Raw genomic sequence first — 22,631 nt, 5'->3', positions numbered from 1 at the left:
CTGCCACTGCCCCTGTCACAGGGTGTCTCACAGAGGTTGATGTTTGGCCCCATCCAGCTCATTCTCTACATGCTCCTCTGTGCCCAGACCATCTGTCAATGAGGCCTCCAGTTTCCCTGCTATGCCAATGACATCCAAATGTATACCTGCACCAAAGCCATCACCAACATCACTCACTCATCTCTGACTCTCAATAGTGAGTTAGCATCCTCTATGGTCTACCATCCAAAGTCATCAATAAACTACACAACATCCATAGCTCTGTTGCAGTTTTTTTTCATCTGCACCATCTCCCAAGACCACATCACCCCTGTTCTCCAAAATCTTCACTGGCTCCCCATTACACAACAAATACAGTTGGAAATTCTCTCCCCTAAACTCAGAGCACGCAATAACCAGGCCCCCTCCTCCATGATAGATCTACTAAGTAACGTCTGCTCCTCTGAAGGACATCTCTCGATATTTCCATGGACCGCCCCCCTAACCCATCCACCCATCCAAACCCTCTTCAATCAGCTCTTATTATATAATTTTTAAAATGCATAATTTATATAATTTGTGTTATGTATATTTTTGTATAATATGTAGTTTGTAATATATGATGTATAATAGCTAATTAGCCATCAGTGCTAACTCCATCCTCTGCTTCTAGTTTGCACTTCACTACTAATTTCAATGAAATAAACTAGCCTTATTCTAGGTTGTTCTCATGTCTTGCAGTTACCTGCCAACTGTTATGAACAAGGTATTCTTTAGAATAGATGAGAAAACAGTAAAAAGGAGTAAATGATCAGAGACATTTCAGTGTTTTCCACAGTTGTATACATGTAAAAGTCTAATGGATAAGCGTTTCAGCCCGCTTTACTTTAAAGACACGACCACACCATGGTGGTATGCTAGTGTAATGGAAAATCACCGCGACAGTACCACCCTCCTACTGTACTGTGTTGCATTGACATTGCCTGGTGAAAAAGTGTCTTTAGTAAATGCTTGGATGCTTTCCTACCCCATAATTGCTTTGTGCAGAGGTTAGAGGCCAAGAAAATGAATCCCCAAAGATGTCATTCATTAGCCTAATGTGATCATTGGTGCAGCAGATACATCAGTATAAGTAACAAGAAATTGTTTTGATAAAGAGTTTCAGTGAATAGTTAATCTAGCATTGTTCTTGCTCCCTCAGAAGTAGGAAACAAAGAAAGACAGAAATGTAGAGATTAGTCTGGTTAAGAGAACAGCAGCCTTGATACAGTCTTAAAACTTTCGCAGCCTGTTTACCCAATGTTGATGGGGGTGGTGTGTGTGTGTGTGAAGACATTCAGGACCTGTTTAAACAATCTCTTCCAAATGTTCTGTTTTTACATTACAGAGGATGGGCTAGCGTTTACAACATGCTCACTCTGGAGCCCAGTTTCATAATGTTTTAATTTCCTTCCATTCTTCTGGAAACACACAGAAACTGCTTTCGAAGATCTAAGTACAACATTAACCAGGAGCTGAAGCACAAAGGACATGACCACATGTTGGTTAAGCAAAGGTGGTGACGCCCTGTGGTCGGGCAAATGTGGAAGATGCTCAGCAGGGGCTTGCATTTATTCTTTAAAAGCAGGCCTGATGTTTGCTGGCACCTCTAATGGCCCAGATATTTTAATTTCAGAGTGTGGTAAGAAGCACATTTGGTGTTTTTGCATTTGTTTTTCTAGTTGTTTCATGATGTTCAGGATGTGGTGCGATGATGAAGCTGTTTCAGGGTGATTGGACCAGTGTGATAGCGCTTTTGTATTTGGTATTTGAATCTGTCCAGGAACTCCACCTACTGCATGAAAGTGTCGATGTCAGTGACCATAGAGGCCAGTGACGAGGGGAAGTGCTTCAGCAGCAAAATGCGCTACATGGAGAAAGCTGAGATAACTCACGGCAAAATGATGAGCTGCCCAGATATTGAAGATTACCTGGCTCCATACAAGCAACCACAGATGAATTGGTACAAGGTATGAGAACAGTTCGGGCATACAGTCAGTGGGTTCTGCATGTGTTCTTGATTGTGATTTGATGTGGTGTCTTGGCAGGAGTGTGAACAAATCGAATGGAGGAAGTCTATTGTAGCAAACAGCACACATGTCTGGATTCCTGAGGTGGAAGAGGGTGATGGCGGGAACTACACCTGTGAGTTGCAGTATGGCTCCAGACTGGTACGCAGAACATTACTGCTAAAGGTCACAGGTAAGAAGCTGCCACTGATGATCATACTGTGTTCACAAAACCAAAAACATTTTTCCTTTTTTGAAGCAAAGTTTGGTTAATATACAGAATATAGATTTTTTTGTATTATTATTTATGGGCACATTTGGAAAGGGATGGTTGGCTGTTAACATTAACTATAAAACTATCAATACATTTCAAGATAATACAAAGAATCAATCAATCTTTATTTATATAGCATCTGTTACAATGAGAATTATTTCTAGGCGCTTTCCAGAATCCCAGGGCCTGACCCCCAACAAGCCACAGTGGCAAGGAAAAACTCCCCTTTAACAGGAAGAAACCTTGAGCAGGACCAGGCTCATATAGGGGGACCCTCCTGCTGATGGGGGCTGGATAGAGAGAGAGGAGAAGGGGGAGGAGAGAATAGGTAGAACATAGAGAAACATAATATTAATTAAAATAAGCTGCCGGTAGAGTTGAGTTGAGTGGGTCAGCGGGGTCGGAGGTCAGTAGGTCAGCATACAGCTTATGAAGGCAGTGATACCTGTACATGAATACAGAAGGGGGGGCGGGGGGGCAGAAAAACTACACAAGAAATAACATCACTGGTCGGGGAGAGGAGAGGAGAGGAGAGGAGAGGAGAGGAGAGGAGAGGAGAGGAGAGGAGAGGAGAGGAGAGGAGGCTATGACCCAGCAGGGTGACAGAGGCCTGTCAGGTGATCATGTTTCTGGACCCTGGCAGCCTCAGCCTATAGCAGCATAGCTAAGATGTTAACCTAATAATTAGACGACCCCCTAAAACAAGAAAAAGAACCTCATGTTTATAGTTGCATATAATAAACAAGATTTTCATTATAATTTAATTATTTAGAAGTTGTGAAAGATTTGGAAAGCTCTTGCAGTCACTAAAATTAAAGAATTAAAAAATAAAATATTCTATATTATAATATTCTTCTACAAATATGTTTTTTCTTAGCCTGACTGTGTTTACAATATTTCCAGTGCTGACCTGGACTAAAAGTGTCCTGAGGGTTCTCTTGCTGAGGGTCCTTTGCAGAATCTTAGCTGTTGCTATGACAGAGAACAAGTCAGAGTGTCCCTATCCCTGAGGGACAAAGGCTTGTTGAGTACATCCTCCAACCCACATCACAGCCCAGAGTGCACCAATCACCCCACCTGACACCACAGCCTGGATTTAACTCCCAACATTTTCTAAAAGTCACTTTTCAGCCTTTCAATTCAGTATTTTCTTCCTGTTGTTTATCTGCTTGAGGTTTTCTATGATCCAGGTGTAGTTGGATATTAGTTTACTCATCCTGGATGGTCGTTCTGAGTTTTTTGTAGGGGTCTATTAACAAATCACATCTGGACTTGGACTGACTCATATTTATCCATCATCTTGGTCAAAGCACACCGTTGATCTGATCCCTTGCTGTGCTGCAAGGGAACAGATCAACAGTGTCCCTGCCACCTGCCACACTCGATGCTCATTTGTGCAAAGATTTGCTAGTCTGGTTACTGGCTGCTAGTGACTCAGCTCTGTCTGGTTGTGTGGGTATTCCATAATGGAACTTTCTTGTGGTTTGTTCTTGTGTGTATGTGTTGGGTCTTGCCTGTTGGCAGCTGGTTCTTTTGTGCCATGTGGCATCTTGAAGGTCTATTATGGCACTTCTGCTACCATGTCGACGCCTGGATGTAGCAGCTGTATGTTGGTGGGTCTTGGTAGCAAGGTACTCTAAAACTCTAGTGACAGCAACACAACTGTGCATGTAGAAATGGAAAAAATATATAGATCTCCAGAGATAAAAAAAGAGAGAAATGATGATACATTAAATTACAGTCAACAGACAAATCCTGATTATTTACAGTGCGCACAATCCAAACTGTAAAAGCTTCTCATGAAATACACTTGCACAAACAGCCTGAAATTCCATCATGGAACTTAAAACTTTAGAACAAAAAAACATGACATAACCAGCCAAATGTTGCCGACAGGCTGAATTTATATTTTTCTTTGTCTTTTTTCTTTGTTTTAGCTGTGTGTTTAGCACTCCAACAACACACCACCAAGAAATTGTAAATTCAAACTCTCAACACAAAATGCAGCTGATGGGTTTAACTCTGTAAACATGTTACCTCGGTTTTGGCCAGTCAAGAGAGAGTTCTCAAAGAGTTCTGACCCCCCTCCCCCATCACTCTGCAAGATGACCTTTCACCTTATTAGCTCCACAGTGTTGATAGTTATCACACTGGCCAGAAAAGATATACAGATACACACACACACATACACACATACACACACACATATACTGTATATGTGTATAGATAAGTCCTTTCTATTGGAAGGACAGAATACTTTATCAATTACGCACTGCTTTGATTAAACAGAAAACACAAACTTGGGTATAATTAGCTGACAACACAAACAGTTCGACACAACCAGGTCACCATTTTGAAGTTTCCCATTATTCCTCATGCTCTTCATTTGGACTAACCCAATCCTCTTCCTCCACTTCCTGTCTTTCTTTATCCTATCTTCTTCTCCACCTTCTTATCTTACATCATGATAACTGGATCTGTGATGTTAGTTTCTTGTTGGTTTTTTCTCATTAATCCAGTGGATATTCTCTTTTTGTAAATTCTTTACTTACATTTTTTGTCCCAACTCATCGTCCTCTTCCTTGTGTGCAGTTCATTGTCAGATCATCTGCTGTCCCTGTTCCTGTCAACATGCCATCACCATGTAAGTTATTTGTTTGCAGCTAAATTCTCTCCTAGCTCCATTCATTGTGTGTTAGTGCTGTCTTTATTTGGGTGATCCCTAAATTGTTTAAATTGCATGGTTTTTGGATGAATCACCTTCGCAGCTCCATCTGCCTATTCATTTGGACCTCCATGTGCTTCACCTGTGGACTGTCACAAGCCATAATATTCAATATTATGGTTCCATATTCCACTGCCACTCCCGTAACTGGCCTGGATAGATGTCAGTATGATCTGGCCTCGCTGAAACACCGAAGCTTGAAATAAGTAAATTGAGATTAACAAGCGTTAAAATAGTTAGCGACCATAATGAAATACCTTGTTACCTGTTGCTTTAGCAGCTTTAATACATAGTTGCCATTCTTGTGTCCTACTGCTGAGATACCCAAGTTGGACTCCTTTTGTTCCTCAAGAAAGAATAATGAAACAGATATCGTCATAAACAGGCACATACACACAGCAACATGGTGCCAGGGACACTCAGTCAACACAAGACACGAGCTCCATCTAATCTTGTAGACCCCAGCATCCCCTGGTGCCGCAGCCTCACCACACCTACAGGTCAAGTTTCTGCAATGTCACAAGATTTATTTCTGTGCAGAACTGTATTACACCAAGATCTTGTATTGATGGTGGGGAGAGCTGGACACAAGCTTCTCCATCACAACCCAAAGATTCTCCAAGCGTGGACTCTGTGGTGGCCGATCTACGACGGAAAAATGTGTCTTTAATGCTCCCCAGCAAATGGAAGCCTTTTTTTCCTGAGTGGTTTTCTTACTTCCTTGGCTTCCTTGCGTGCATTGCCCCTGTTGATGCGCTCTTACTTCACCACTAAGCCCAGAGTTGAGTTCTGCTGGTGGTTTTCTAAGATCTCATTTCACAAAACCTTCATCATTCAGGATTTTTTCCAGAGCACATTTCTTGAAACTGATGGGTCCACAGTATCCTTACAGTTATTAATAATGGGCAGTTTCCAGTTCTTAATCCAATTTTAGTAGTTTCTGCAATCTCCTTTGGGGTTTTCCCTGCTTAATGCAGGAAAATGGTTTGATCGTTTTCAAACAGACTAATATGGTTCCCTTGAGCACAGGATGAGTGTTCCAACATGAGATATTGCTTACTGCATCACTTACTCTTAGATAACTGTTGCCAGCTGAAAGATAATGGCCTCTACAGTAATTACCCAGTAGGAGGCTCGTACCTCTTTGCTTAGTTAAATCAAGGTGGTGACGTGTTTTTTGGGCAGGCCATTAATCAGTTAGAAAGAACTACAATAAAAATACAACAGTATTTTTGAAAGGAATTCTGAGGTAACTGCAAAAGTCATAAACCCTGCATTAATTATTGTTTTGAATTCTTAATGATAAATCTCTATCTTCCCGTTAATTCCAAATCTTCATCAGATTGTGTAGCCTAATACTGTGAAGAAAAGAATCACACAAATATAATAGGAAATAAAAAAAACAGAAATAATTACAATACAACTGCTCTGATTTAGATGTATTGATTAGCATTTTACTTAAATTGTAAGTAAATACGAACCATCTATTTTCGTCTTTTATTATCCTTTACCTTACGCTTCTAAAACTTTATCACTCCCAGCTCTCCAGACCAACCCACCCTCCCAGGGTTCTTTTCCCTCCAGAGAAGCAGACACAGTTGACAGAAGTCATAGCAGGTAACAGCTGTTTCCTTCTTGTTTTTTCTGTTCACATAGAAAAAATATTTATGCTCTTGTTGCAGGTGTGAGAAGTAACCATGCTTGCTTATGATTCTTAAATTCAATGTATTATTATTATTATTATTATTATTACTACTAATATTATTACTATTATTATTGTATTGTAATAACAACAATATTATTGTTGTTGTTGTTGTTATCATTATTAATATTGTTGTTGTTGTTTATTATTATTATTATATTTTATTATTATTATTATTATTATTATTATTATTATTATTAGTATATTATTAACGTCCAGTAGAAATGGTAAATTCCATCTCTGGTGTGTTTTGGTCCCTGAGGACACAGTTTCATGTTTTTACTGTCAAAGCATTTTCACACTTGGAATGGCTTTGGAATGTCTGGAGGCTAACCCGGAGAGATGCCTTAAGTGGAATATTTTTGTCACTTTTATGTGTGGAATGGAGGTTAACGGATGGGGTATTCAAAGTCTGGTCTGAAAAACTACATATTAACGTTGAGAATGTTTTTTTTATGTTCTCATCTCTCGTTAAGGAAAGGTCTGTATGTTTGTGCATTCATATTTTTAGTTTTTGTCTCTTTATCCAGCATCTATGACCAATCAACCTCTTCTGGTCGAGTGGTTTCTAATTGGTTGAAGGGCCCTACTCTGTCCTCCCATTCTGTTAACTTACATGTGCATACGCACTTTAGTTGAGGAAGCAACGCTGCAAGCTGCTCGCAGGCATCAGCAAGCATCTGATTCTCCTGGTGGCTTAAGTGGCCTTTTCAAGGCAAAGTAACAAACTCTAAACTCACTGAAAAGCAATAAGGAGAGTTGGAATGTGAGAGAAACATTACAAAGTGAACATCGATATGGCATAGCCGTGATGTACACCTGTGGATCTGAAAAGGATTTAATGGATGTGGAGGTTGCTGCCCCTTCTGAAGCTTTTCCACTGCTCTTCTGCTCTCTTGTCTCTTGAGGACGTCCAGATTCTGAGCTGTCCTCTTGTAAATACGATGAAAGTTTTTACTAAAATTTGCTGCCAAGTTTGCTTTTGTTGCTGCAGTGGCTGTGTAGCTTCGGCTAATTATGTGTTTTACCTCATTGGATTACTCTTCAAAAATACTGTGTTTATCCTCTGTGACTGTTGGTACTGTGTCCTCTGTGCACTGTGACTGAGAGTAACATCTACTTCTCGTTCATGTTTAGTAGTTTTTATACTTCATTGGACTGTTTGTGGAGTGGGAAGAAGAAGAATGTGGATTCTGGGAGACATGCAGTAGGAAGGAGGGAGGGATCAGTAATAGAGCCAGGGTGGGAGGAACTTTTCCCCGTAGTTCTGCATGCTAAAATTCTAATATCCCACCCTTAAGAATCCAAGATTTAATGGTTAATGGATTGTGTAGAAAGCACTCAGAAGGTTAAAGAACATGTCCCTTATAGTGCTCCCAGTACTCTCCAGATGTGAAACTGACCAATGCAGCAGGGAGATGATAGCATCTTCCACACCAAAGCCCAATCGATATGAACGGCTGCAACCTCGCTGCTCACCAGGTGTCACCAGGTTGGTGAGAACAATCTTCCCCATCATTTTTATCAGGTGAAGGTTCAAGCCACTGGCCTGAAGTGGTTGGGCTTCCTGGGATGTGCTGCCTAGGAACTGGACCACACATGAGGGTTGGGTCAGGGTTATTTTCCCACAGGAGTGGAACTCTCTACGACTCACCCTGACATTCAAGATGTGTAGAAGTATTCCACAGAACTGATTTGCACAGTCCTGGAGTTAATGCCATCGGGCCAATGGCTTTTCTCATCTTGGGTGGGGGGTGGGGTTATGGTGTGACTCCTGTTGGGAGCAAATTAAAATCACAAGGATCAAAAAAGGCACTCAAAGGCCAGACCAGACGCGGTGGGACCATCCAAATATTAATATGTCCAAATATTAAAGATGGTCTGAGTCCAATGAACAACTGAATGGCATATTCTACTACAATAAACTATAGTGATTGATCCTGAAAAATTCAATATAATGGGTTTTTAAATTACAGGAAGCAACGCTTAAAATAATGATCCTGAAAAATTATGTGAAATAATAACTGCAAGTAAGTCCATTGGTGTATAATTTAAAACACACCCCTTGTGAATAGCCATTTAATTAAGCCTGTCAAAAATTTAATTTCAGTCAGTAATTTCAGTCTAATTTAATCTGTTCATTTAAAATGAGGCCAGCCCTCCCAGCTAATCAATTGTCACTAAATAGGCATTAAAGATGTAGTAATTAGAACTGTCATCAAATATAAGTGTAGAAGGGGTCATTTGTTGCAGTACTTTGACAAGACCTTTATACAGGTTATATGAAAAATATGTGCATGGGAAGAAAAATATATTTTTATAAATATATATTCACAAATGAAATTAATTAGTGATTCACTCTAGTGAGTATCAGTAATAGTTTACACTGGGAGCCTTTGAGTTGTGGGTGACACTGAATCGTGGAATTGCTGTTTTTACCACCCCATCCAGATGAAATAAACTTCTTGATGTTACGTGCTGCAAAAGCAAGTTACGGTTGCAATCTGGTTGAGATCAGGGCATCTGCAAAGCGCCTAGAGACAATTTTGATTGTAACAGATGCTACATAAAGTGTAGAATCCTGAGTGTTTGATTGATTGACTGAGTCTGCATATAAGCCTCTTGTCATAATTGTCACCTGCGCCTTGCTGTCTATCACCCTCCCTTGTAAGGAAGCAAGCCCTATTATTATCAGATAGTCAGATGAACTGCATTTGTTTGCCAGCTGTTGTTTGTTAGTGTGAATTTGTGTGAGGGTTTGTTGCCTGGTATGTCTGGACTAACGACCTGGACCACAGAAATGCACTTCTGTCCCTTTAAAAATGTGGGTCTCGGTTGCTTGCAACTGGACCCTGGTGTGGTTCTTTACAGTGGTAATGCAAATGGACCGTAAAAGGGGGGTGGCTTGCCCTTTTTGGGTTGTAGAGAGGTCCTGCCTCAAGTGGAGGACTTCAAGTATCTCGGGGTCTTTTGTGGTTGGAGTACTGGACGATTGTGGTAAAGAAACAGGCCGAGTCAAAATGTGAAGATCTAGATTTAGCGGTCAGTCTATGTTCCCACTCACTTATGGTCATGAACTTCGGGTAGTTACCGAAAGGACAAGATCAGATTCCTGTACCCAAAATGAGGCTATGTGCTTCTTTAGAGGTTGGCTAAAATGCTCAGTCACTCGGAAGGAGCTCAGGGTAGAACCGCCTCTCCTTTCCATTGAGAGGTGTCAGCTGAGTTGGCTCAGGCATCTCTTTCAAATGTCACCTGGACGCCTGACTAGGGATGTGTTCCTAGGGACATGTCCTACCAGAAGAAGGCCCCGAGGTAGACTCAAGACAGGCTGGAAAGAATATGGCCTCTTTCACATTGCACAAAATTAGCTCTTTGTCCCAGGGTGACGTTTGGCACTGTGAAAGGGTTGTCATGGCATTTCGTCCTGGGTCCTGCTATTGACCCAGGAAATTAGCAAGATGCCGCTGTTTTGCCTGTAATTTGAAAGCCGTCCAACATCGTCCTACTAAATTAAATGATGATGATGACGATGATGTTCTTAGCTATCGTGACAGTGCCCTTACAAATCACAAGATCCGCAAGCTGTTCAGCTCTGGCAGGGAAGGAATATTCGGAGGCAGATTTTTGCAAAAATATTGCCACCCTGGGACACTCAGAGTGTCCCAACTTTGCACATTAATATACGGCCACTCAGCTCTGGTTCTACCTCCTGAGCATCTCCATCTCGGAAGCGGCGCCATGGTGCCCCTGGGTACTGTTGCAGTTTCCTGACCAGACAGAGTATTTATTTTCAAAAATTCTTTAGAGAAATTATTCTGGAGTTTCTCCTTTGCCTAATCACTGGAGCAATACATTTGACACATTATCACTCAGACATTGTTCAATCTGCACTGAGCTTGTAAATTTGAAAAAAAGGGCCAAATTTGCAAAGTACAAACCAAAGTTGACATTCCTGCTGTCCACTGGTTACCTCACACTTGTCTGGTGCTCGTAAAGATGTAATGATGACATTGTAAATGCAATGATCCAATGACATATGAGAGAAAGGAAAACAGCCACGCCCCTCTCAGGGAGGTCAGACCAGCTAGTGCTGGCAATGTGAAAGTGCTGATCCACGCTAGAAAATACCGCTAATTTTGTTAAAGTGCTGAGCGTCTCTAGGCTGGCCTGGGAGTGCCTCAGGACACTCCTTAAGAATCAAGTTGGAAATATCTGTCTCTTTGAATTCTTGTTGCAGGAATGCCCCTGAGTTTGGACTGCAAGGCATTTTTTGGCTACAGTGGAGAAAATAAACAGCCTATTGTCTACTTGATGAAAGGAGAGAAGTTTGTGGAAGAACTTGCAGGACACATCAAGAAAGTGGAAGTCAGGTAACAACATGAGTGACAAATAACACGTTTCAATTGCTTTAGATGAACCTCTTCTAACTCGGGACACTTATAATACACTTATTATGTGTATTATTCCAAATTATGGACAATATGAGCACCCAGAAAAGTGTGTGTCAACTGAGAATATGACAAAAAACACTGTTTATAACTGTTGGTTAAACATCTGTTTGGGGTCATATACAACAAACTGCTGCCAAAGGGGGCTATAGTGTGACACAGATTAAAGATGCTGAGGTCTTCTTCCCTGACAAAAACTAGCCGGGTGTGTCAGGTAACCCAGCAACTTTTTCTTTGACTAGTTATTTCTGGAACATGGGATGGACAGAGACCAGATCAATTACTCCACAGATTCTGATTCACAGAATATTTCCTGATTTGACACAGAGGGGCTGATTTCAGGATAAAGAGCTTTACGTTCTGGCCTGGCTCATAGCGGGCTGACACTGTTGTCAATATGCTGCTCCCTCTATTACAACTGAGCTCTTCAGAAGAAGCTGGGAAGCTGCAGCCAAAAGTTATGCACTGTAAAATCCTTGAGGTTCTTGATTCTAAGCCAGATTTGGAAAATGTGACTTGTTTCTTTTAAAGTCAAAGTGATTTTTTTTGGTGTTTTCTTCTGTGCATTCATTCAGGGATTTTGAAGGAGCATCTAGGAGAAGGGAGGTGCAGCTCTCCTTAATATTTGATGCTGTCGAGGAGGCTGACCTTGACAATTACACCTGCTATGTGGAAAACCACATAGGGAGGGCGCAGCGGAAGTGTTTTTTTCTGCGTAAGAAATGTATGTATGATGTCCATTTCTGGTACTCAGACCCAAAAATTTTAACTTTTGACTCATGACTTGAGCTCCACATTTCTGATGACTGCACTATAAAACACAAGGTTGTGTTGGTGTTTTGTGTTTTTATTTTTATTTTACAATTTTTTAACGAAAACAGTCAAACAGGTTTGGACATTTGACAAACACATTTTTAAGTTATCTTTATATCTTCCTGTCTGAATCAATTGATTTGTGTTGATTTTGGTTTGGTTTTTGTGTTTATTCCCATCTACCTGTGTGGATTTGTCGTGTGTCTTTTGTCTCTGTCCCATCTGTGACTAACCAATGAAGCTGATGATTCTGGTGAAACAGAAGGACTATAAATGTTTGCTCCATCAACAGAGAGGATGCTCCTCTGGAGGGCTTTATCACCACAGAGTGGGGAGGTCTATCAGTGAATTCCTAAAGAAACCATTGTCCCAATGGAAAATATTTGCTGTATCACAAACAATAAACCACAAATAAATCAAGATATTGAATGTCATCAAGAAAACTGTGGCAAGACTATAGCACTGATGATTTGAGGAGGGAACTGGAGAGGTTAAGAAAAGCTTTAGGGAGAAGATTCAGAACACGTTTAGTGATAGTAACCAAAAAAAAGGCTGGGAGAAAACAGATGGGCTCCAACTAGCCTGGAGCCAGAGTGAAAGCAGACCTGGGATTTGCTTCTAACTTAAACCTGTTCTTCAGCAGGTTTGTCACAACCCCATTCGTGAGTTCGTAAGTGGGTCTGAGTTTTCTCAGACTTTCATCCTCATCCCCAGGTAGCACGTCCTTTTCATTTTCTCAGCAGCTTAAAGACGCTGGCCTGGGGGATTAAGGGTCCTGTGGACGTTTTTAGCTGTTCCCTGAGCTGCCCTCTTCTGAGCAGAGGTGTCAGTGCTTCTGCTGGAGCCATCCCTCCAGCTTGAGAGTCACAGCCGCAAGTGCTCCGATGACCACGGGGACCACTGATGTCCTTCTTGCCCACATCCTTTCCAGCTGCTCTCTCCGACCCTGGGAGTTTCTGTGGTTCTCCTGGTCCTTCTTCCTGATGTTGCTGTCATTGGGAACTGCTACATCTGCCACTCCAACCTTTGTTCCCTCTTTGTCCACCACCATATGTTCTGGCTGGTTTACCATCACCTGTTATTCAGTCTCTATCTGGACGTTCCACAGGATCTTAGCATGGTTGTTGTCCACCACCTTTGGAGATGTGTCCCACTTTTATCTCGGATTTTCCAGTCCAAACTTGGAACAGCTGTTCTTGCAAGAATAGCAGCGACCTGGTCGTGAGGTTCCACGTAGGTTTGCTACATTCCTACGTCCTGCTCCTACACGACTCAATGCTCATCATTTGACTCTTTACACACCACAATGACTTTGAAATGAAACAACAAGATCTAAATATTACCGTCTGTTTTACTATCGTTTTGTTTGTCCCATTACCGGTACTTCTGGCCCTTAAGTGGGAGGCTCATATAGAAATTGTTCATTTCATTTCAAATCTACTGTGGTGGTGCATAGAGCCAAAGATGAGAATTGTGTTGGTGACCTATTGTTATGATCATGTTCCAAGGGCGGTAGAGGACACTGAGTCTGAATAGACCATGTTCCGCTCCACCATTGTCGAGGCGGCTGTCGCGAGCTGTGGCTGCAAGGCCGCTGGTGCTGGTTGTGGCGGTAATCCCCGTACCCGATGGTGGACACCAGAGGTGAGGGGAGGCCGTCAAGCTGAAGAAAGAGGCCTACAGGTCATGGCTGGTCTGTGGGTCTCCGGAAGCAGCTGACCGGTAACAGGTTGGCTAAGCGGGTTGCGGCCGCGACAGTCACGGAGGCAAAAACTCGGGCATGGGAGGAGTTTGGTAAGGCCATGAAGGAAGACTTCGGTCTGCTCCGAGAAGATTCTGGCAAAATGTCCGGCGCCTTAGGGGCGGCAGGTGGCAACTCGCCCACACCCTGTTAGGTGTGCGTGGGGAGCTGCTGATGTCTCCTGGGGCAATTATCCGGCGGTGGAAGGAATACTTCCAGGAGCTCCTCAATCCTACCAACACGCATCCTCAAGGTGGAACAGAGTCGGATGACCAGGAGGTGGACCATGCAATTTCCAGAGCGGAAGTTGCCGAGGTAGTGAAACAGCTGCCCGGCGGCGGAGCTCCAGGAGCGGATGAGATCCGCCCGGGGTATCTTAAGGCTCTGGATGTTGTAGGGCTGTCCTGGTTGACACGTCTCTGCAACATTGCGTGGACATCGGGGGCAAGTGCCCTTGGACTGGCAGACCGGGGTGGTGGTCCCTATTTTAAGAGGGGGGACCAGAGGGTGTGTTCCAACTATAGGGGGATCACACTCCTCAGCCTCCCTGGGAAAGTCTATGCCAGGGTGCTGGAAAAGAGGATTAGACTGATAGTTGAACCTCTGATCGAGGAGGAACAATGCAGGTTTCGCCCTGGTCGTGGAACCACGGATCACCTCTTTACCCTTGCGTGGGGTGCTTGAGGGGGGTTGGGAGTTTGCCCAACCAGTCCACATGTGTTTTTGTGGACTTGGAAAAGGCTTATGACCAGGTCCCCACCCTGTGGGGGGTGCTCTGGGAGTATGGGGTGGAGGGTCCCTTGATAAGGGCCGTCCAGTCCCTGTACTGAAGGAGCAGGAGTTTGGTCCAGATAGCCGGTTGTAAGTCGGACTCGTTCCCAGTGAGGGTTGGACTCCGCCAGGGCTGCCCTTTGTCACCGGTTCTGTTCATAACTTTTATGGACAGAATTTCTAGGGAGTGGAGGGTGTCGAGTTCGGTGGGCGGAGGATCTCGTCACTGCTTTTGCGGAATGACGTAGTTCTTCTGGCGCCATCGAGCAGGACCTCCAACAAATGCTGGGACGGTTGGCACCGAGTGTGAAGCGGCAGGGATGCGGATCAGCACCTCCAGTCAGAGTCCATGGTCCTCACTCGGAAAAAGGTAGAGTGGCCTTCTCCGGGTTGGGGAGGAGGTCCTGCCCCAGGTGGAGGGAGTTCAAAGTATCTCGGAATCTTGTTCACGAGTGAGGGCAGGATGGAACGGGAGATCGACAGGCGGATCGGAGCGGCGTCAGCAGTGATGCGGGCGCTTAACCGATCCAGTCCTCACCTATGGCCATCAACGCTGGGTGATGACCGAAAGAAAGAGATCGCGGATACAAGCGGCTGAAATGAGTTTCCTTCCTCCGCAGGGTGGCCGGGCTCAGCCTTAGAGATAGGGTGAGAAGCTCGGACATCCGGGAGGGGCTCGGAGTAGAACCGCTGCTCCTCCACAACGAGAGGAGTCAGTTGGGGTGGCTCGGGCATCTGGCTAGGATGCCTTCCGGACGCCTCCCTTTAGAGGTGTTCCGGACATGTCCCACCGGGAGGCGGCCTCGTGGCCGGCCCAGGACTAGGTGGAGAGATTACATCTCTCGCCTGGCTTGGGAGCGGCTGGGGGTTCCCCCAGAAGAGCTGATGGAAGTGGCCGGGGAGAGGGCTGTCTGGGAATCCCTCCTGAAGCTGCTGCCCCCACGACCCGGATCCGGATAAGTGGGAGAAAACGAAACGAAACCTATTATCTATAGACCTGATTGGATAATATGATAATCACTTTTCATCTTTAACAAAATATTAAAGTTTTCTATGCATATGCTTTGATTAAAGCCCTGACGAAGAAATGCTAAAAAGTTTGGTTTTTTAAAAGTCCAAATTGAATTTAACTAGAATATTGAACCTGCGGGCTCATGCACACCTCCGTGCTTGTGGCAGAGTGTCATTGTGCTTGTTCATAACAGTTTGATGATCGAGCAGCAGGACTAAAAATGTTACACACTCATTAAATATGAGTCGTGCTGTAGTCAGGGGTATCATAGCATGTTATAGATGGCTATAATTCTGAAGATAATTTGATTATTCAAGAAAGGTTTAGACTTTAATAAATAAGTGCCACAAATCCAATTTTGACATAGAAAAGGAAACTAATGTATCTACTTAAGCTCTTCTTCTGTAGAAGGTCATCATGTAATAACAGTAGTTTAAACGTCTTGTGTCTCTGAATGCAGATATGTATCGTCTGGAGTTGGCTGGTGGTCTGGGGATCATCTTGTTGTTGCTGGGAGTCCTAACAGCATTTTATAAGTGTTTACAACCTGGAGATCGTACTTTGCTATAGGAGGCACTTTGGGAGTGATGAAACAGAGGATGGTGAGCCTTAAAACATAAATAAATGCATGTCTCCAAACACGCAGGTAAAGTAATCAACTCAAAAATGGTATACATGCAAAATTATTTAATCAACTAAACAATTCAGAGAATTTCTTTAGGTTTTTAAATGTTTAAACGGATATTATTATTATTAACTTTTCTAAGTGTATAAGCCATGGACAATGTCCACGAGTGAGGATCGTAATGTCTTTGTATTATTATTATTGCTGTTGTTGTTATCATCCCCAAATGATCACATTTTTGAGCCCTGTTTATGCCAGAAAACTCCCAAAAAATGTGCATCAGCAGTTGGATATATAAAAGGTTTTGGAACTCAAAGATTTCTATAAATTAATTTCTGTTTCTTCAGTGAAATAACATTTTTTACTAAGAATGAATAGAGTAACATAGGTAGATGAAAAGTGCCACGCGTATGGATCCCTGTAGGATCATAAAACCTCCAATTAACAGGAAACCAGTCCATTTAGCTACTGTGGTCAGTTGAGGCCACGTTTGACCTGTTTTGGCCTTTTCTGCACTTGGAATTTGAAGGATCAAAGGCTGTTGGGTTACAGCAAATTGAGGTGGGAATTGTCACACATCAACAAGACAATATGTAAACTTTCTGAAACAGAAAAAACTGCAAATAACATGGAAGAAAAACAGAAATATAAAGGAGGATATACTTGAAAGGCCCTCAGAATCATTGTGATTCACTCATCACTCAGATTCTTTATTGTAGTGGCTTGAAATTTTCTGGCCTGAACACTCCAAAAACCCTCCCCACAAATACAGTCGCCATGTCAGAGGAAAAGCCAAAGGAGGGAGTCAAGAGAATGATCACATCAACCTCAAGGTTGCAGGGCAGGATGGTTCTGTGGTTCAGTTCAAAATCAAAAGGCACACACCCCTCAACAAACTCATGAAGGCTTACTGTGAACGACAGGGCCTTCAGATAAGGCAGATCAGATTCAGGTTTGATTGGCCAGCCTATCAACGAGACAGATACACCTGCACAGCTGGAGATGGAAGATGAAGACACCATAGATGTATTCCAGCAGCAGACAGAAGGTCGCTGCTAAACCCTCCCCACTTCGTTGGCAGCCACCCTAAGATCTTTCCCTCAGTCACCTTCACTGTTCCACTGCTTGTCTCAGATTTATTATTATTATTATTCCTCTCTACATTTAAATAAGTTTTTCACGGTTCCATAATGATCTAGTATGGGGCTGATTAATGTACTGTCTCAAACAGAACTGAACTTTGTGCATGTCAACAGTCTCTCTGCTGGCCAATCAGGGCAACGCGTTCTTCTGACACCGCAAGCTACGATTGGATCAACAGCCTTTCACAGCTCTTACTGGTGTGTCAGTCCCTCCCAGGCGCTCTCCAGTGACAGTTTAGTATCCTGTAATGTGTGATCCCCGTTGTAAGGTTTGTGTCCAGAGGTCGCAGTCGGTGGGCACAGAAAAAGGTTTGTGACCATGATGAGGAATCAGCTCTAAGGGAAACAATATTCAATCCTCCACTTTCCCTTTGTGGTATGAGGGACAACAACAACAAAAACATTAATACTAACAACAACAACAATAATAATAATTAATAATAATGCTGTAGTAATTTCATGGTCCGGAGACATAAACAGAGAGTTTTAAATGGTTTCTAAGGTTCAGTAAGGTTTCCAGGAAACATGAAAACCTGCTGAGTTGTAATGTGCAGAGTAACTGATGAACTGATCTTGTGTCTCTTGTGTGAACTGTGTCCTTTTCCAACTGTGTCACAGACAATAAGGAGTATGACGCCTACCTGTATTACACCAAAGTGGATTTCAACTCATTGTGCAGGTCAGTTGTTTCTGACTCTTCAGAGTGGTCACACCATCAAAACTAGCTGCAGTTTGCACCACATTGCACCGTTTGTTGGATAGCAGCTGCATGAATAGTGTCCCTGTATGTTGAGAGACTTTTATTTTGTGCTACACATACTAAACCATACATTAAAAATTGAAAAAAAGAAAATGCCTACTTTAGTCTGGAGCAGCTTTTTTTGAACTTCACTTTGGTTGGTCATCCTTTGGAGAGCGGGGTAGATGTGGCACACAGAGTCTCACAGAAGCTCTGGTACCTCTCCGTAGACAGCAAGGGGGCATGAGTCCATGAGAGGGGTGATGGGGCTGCCTGATGATGGTGGGAGCTCTGAGGATGCAGGGCTGCTCCGAGGCTCCTTCAGGTAGGGGAGATGGGCACCATTATGGTGCTCCTGTGAAAAGTGTGAAAAGAAGTGTTCTTTCAGGCCTTTCTGAGCTGCCACAGGTGTTGAAGACGACTCTGGGCTCTTTTGATGAATGCAGTGGTGACGTCTTTGCATGCACCAGATGGACTCCCAGGAACTGGATGTTGCTGCTCAGTTCCACAGCAGCACCACAGATGGTTACTGATGCCAGTCAATCACCATGTCCATCATTGTTTCCACATTCCAACTGAGCTTGTGGACAGCTCCACCTCTCTCCTCTACAGACTCACCAGTGTCATGGATGAGCTCATATGAGGCTGAGCGGAAGTCAATAAGTAGGATTCTAGCAAAGGTGTTTTCATCTCTAGGTGAGACAGTGGGAAGTGGAGTGTGGCGCCCTCTGTGGATCACTTGGTCCAGTATTCAAGCATAGCTCAACTATAAACCCCAAAAATTCTCATGTTAAAAAATGGATTTCATATTTTAAATAATATCAGAGGCTTCCAGCAACCTCTGTTGTCTAATTGCACTCTTCTGTCTTTGAGTCTTTGATGCTTCCTTGCTTTTGTTCTGTTGTGATGATGGGTTCCAACTGTATACATTTAACTTAACTTTGCTTAAGCTAAAAGAAATTCCACTTCTGGATTGATGGAAACTTTTTTGAATTAAATAATCTAGATTTCAAATGAGCAAAATGACATTTTATTTTTACATTTATGACTTAATTTTTATTTTTTTATTTTCACTCCCCGTCAGAATGAACGATGATGAGGAAACCTTGGCTTTGGAGATCCTGCCAGATGTTTTAGAGAACCAGTATGGATACAAGCTGTTCATACCAGATAGAGATCTAATACCCAGTAGCAGTAAGTATCCATTAATCTGTGGAGAGATTTCCAGGGGATCTCCGCTAACATTTGTTACACAACTTTAACATGTACATTCATTTGAAACTGTTACACGTTGGTTCAGAACTCGCTTCTGTCACATCATTCATTTGCATTTCTGTTTATGGGTTCTTCCTTGTTCAAGAGGCTGTGTATCACAGCAGATGTCTGACAGGCAATGCTGGAACTAAATTGAAGGTAGTGACCCCTGCACTGACCCCTGGACCATCCGAGGTCTGTGCAGAGAGCAGTAAGTCAGTCGGGTTTCCGTGAGATTGACTCTCTTGTCAGCTTCCTGTGAGCCTGCACCTCCCCCCACCTCCTCCTTGTGCAGAGAAGGAGGTTCACGCCTTTGTTTAGTTTCTGGAGGACCTTTAAGAAGAAAGCGCAATGGTGGATGCCCCCAGCTTCAGGAGGGATTCCCAGACAGCCCTCTCCCTGGCCACTCCATCAGCTCCTCCGGGGGAACCCCCAGCCGCTCCCAAGCCAGGCGAGAGATGTAATCTCTTCACCTAGTCCTGGGCCGGCCACAAGGCCGCCTCCCGGTGGGACATGTCCGGAACACCTCTAAAGGGAGGCGTCCGGAAGGCATCCTAGCCAGATGCCCGAGCCACCCCAACTGACTCCTCTCGATGTGGAGAAGCAGCGGTTCTACTCCGAGCTCCTCCCGGATGTCCGAGCTTCTCACCCTATCTCTAAGGCTGAGCCCGGCCACCCTGCGGAGGAAACTCATTTCAGCCGCTTGTATCCGCGATCTCGTTCTTTCGGTCATCACCCAGCGTTGATGGCCATGGGTGAGGACTGGGACGTATATCGACCGTTAAATCGAGAGCTTTGTCTTTCGGCTCAGCTCCTTCTTCACCACGACGGATCGGTTGAGCGCCCACATCACTGCTGACGCCACTCCGATCCGCCTGTCGATCTCACGCTCCATCCTACCCTCACTCGTGAACAAGATTGTTGAAAGTTTTTTTTTTAAATTCATTTTTAATTTTAGATCTGCCTGATTTGTTTTAAATATTAGATTGAACATGGACTTTATTTTATCTGTAGGTGAATACCAGGAACCCAGGTCCCCCCCTCAAGGTTTTTGATCTAAAAGCAGAGAGATCATTAGCATTCTGTTCCCTGCTAGCTCAGCTCAGGCTCAGCTTTAAAGATTCTGGCAACCACAAATAAACCGGCAAACCAGGATGAAGCTGGCTTTGAGAATATAATGCTGCTGTCCGCTTCTCCAGATGTGATACCGCTGGGACTCTAAAGAGTTTAAAGCAACCTAGCCACACCAACCAGGATGGCTCATGCGTCCATCTTAAGCATACAGGGCAATTAGACTATTTAACATGTGTGCTTTCTGTGAAGAAACACCTCATTCCAGATTTCATCACTGACTGCAAGCATGGCTTTCTCTGGCATGGCAGCAACCTGATGACAAGGCTAAACTGCAGAAAGCTACAAGCCCTGAGTGATGAGTTATGGTGCAAGCAGAAGTTTGATACAAACTGCTGTCAAACATGACCCAGTGCAGCACGTGCAACAGTTCCTCAGTGGTTTGGTGGTTCGGGGGTGCTGCGTGCTACTCACATGCTCGGTTGTGCTCATCTGTCTCACCTGCCAGCTCTGGTAAACTGGCTTGCACCCTTGTCCCCTGTAACGTGCATTGTTTTGGTATACAAATACCTCCAAAAATGCAACAGTTTCTGCCCAAGAAATACTGTTGGCTCCCTGCTAAATTCTTATTATCCATAGAATTCTTGTTCTTCCGTTCTTCCGTCTGAAACATCCGGCCTGTCCCACTTTCAAATGAATGTTTTCTTTTTTTATATAAGACGGGTCTGAAGTTTCACAAACTTTCGTGTTTCCTCTGGTTTGATGGATATTTTAAAAACGATAGTACAGCTGATGAAGATGTTTCATTTAATTTATTCCAAGAGTTCAACTACGTGATGAGCCCTACTCATATGAAGTGGAAACATCATGTCCACGAAGAAACTAGAATCCAATCACCTGGACACCTTATCACTGGCAGCACTCCAGCCAAAACAGCAGAGATACAGTCCTATCATGGTCTGAGAAGATCATTTGGAACTTTAACACGTGACGTTTCTGTGCAGTGATTAACTCCACATACTGACTGAATCATTTGTGTCGTCAGTCCCTTTGATTTTATAATGACAAGTTTAAATACAGGCCTATCATTTGTTGGTGCATGTGGATCAAGTGAAGTGGGTCATTAATCAGTGGCCAATTACTACACTCTTAAAACAAAGAGGTTCTAGACCTGCTGCTAAAGAAAAATGAATTTGGCGTTGAAGACAGCCACCAGTCAACGATTTTCGGGTTGGGTTTTACAGACGGGGTACATTTAGAGATTCTAAATACAGGGAACAAGCACATGTTTATTTTTCATTTTGTTGTCTGTTATTTTCTTTCATTTAACAAAATGCTGACATGACATTAACCAAACTGTTTACTCACCTGCAACAATACAGCGATACTGCTCAGTCAGCAGAGGATAGATGTAAACAGCATTAAAGACGAAGCACAAAGAAATTTAAGGGCTCATCAGAGCCTTCCCATTTTTCTAGCGCCAACAAGGGGGGAAACTAACTGCTTTTGTGATGGTTAATTCATTTTCTTACAATTGTGAAGAAACACAGAAGTCTTGACTAGCAAAAGCAGAAGGAACATGTGTCTCCAGAGGATCTGGATCTTAGACAGTCTGTTTAGTTAGACAGTCAGCTACAATACGATTAAGAAATCTGTTTTCCTCAAAGAGAGTAGCCTTTTATTTTCAAAAATATCAGGTTTTCCAACTTTCCAGCTTGACGGTCCTTGTCGGGGAATTATATATGCTTTAACCCTAGATCTAGTTCTGGTTTCCCAGGTTTCTTTTCAGGACTGTGGCCAAATTAACTAAGAGTCACAGTGTTTTAGATCCACGTATCTTTTCTTTCCCTTAGTGGTGAAGACTTCATGAGCTTCTTCACTGATAAAGTTCTAGCTATCAGAGAAAAAGCTAACCAGGCCAACAACTGGACCATCACCAGATGTGCTGACTGTGGGAACATACAGGTTCTCCAACGAGCCCTTAAACTCTTTCATCTCTATATATTTTTCTGAGGCATCATCGCTAATTCAGAAATTCAAGTCCACCACGTGTCTTTGAGATCCCATCCCAACACACCTGTTGAAGGATGTTTTACCATTGATAGGAAGTTCTATCCTGGACCAGATCAATGGTTCTTTAGTGACAGGCTATGTACCCCGATCCTACAAGGTGGCAGTGATTAAGCCGTTGCTTAAAAAAACATCACTGGATCCTGACGTATTAGCAAATTATAGGCCAATAAACAACCTTCCTTTTATCTCTAAAGTTCTTGAGAAGGTGGTG

General features: G+C 43.2%; 2 pseudogenes; both read left to right on the top strand.

Annotated features, from left to right (window-relative positions):
• Positions 1 to 1,769: 1,769 nt before the first annotated feature.
• LOC115248741 (X-linked interleukin-1 receptor accessory protein-like 2) overlaps positions 1,770 to 22,631 on the top strand; it is a 30,639-nt pseudogene continuing 9,777 nt past the window's right edge.
• Positions 16,919 to 17,272, top strand: LOC105418507 (small ubiquitin-related modifier 3 pseudogene; annotated as a pseudogene).

The sequence above is a fragment of the Takifugu rubripes genome, unplaced genomic scaffold (genome assembly GCF_901000725.2).
Source record: "Takifugu rubripes unplaced genomic scaffold, fTakRub1.2, whole genome shotgun sequence".
Taxonomy (NCBI): Eukaryota; Metazoa; Chordata; class Actinopteri; order Tetraodontiformes; family Tetraodontidae; genus Takifugu; species Takifugu rubripes.
The sequence above is the reverse complement of the archived record's forward strand: the minus strand, read 5'-3'. Positions and strand labels throughout refer to the sequence as shown.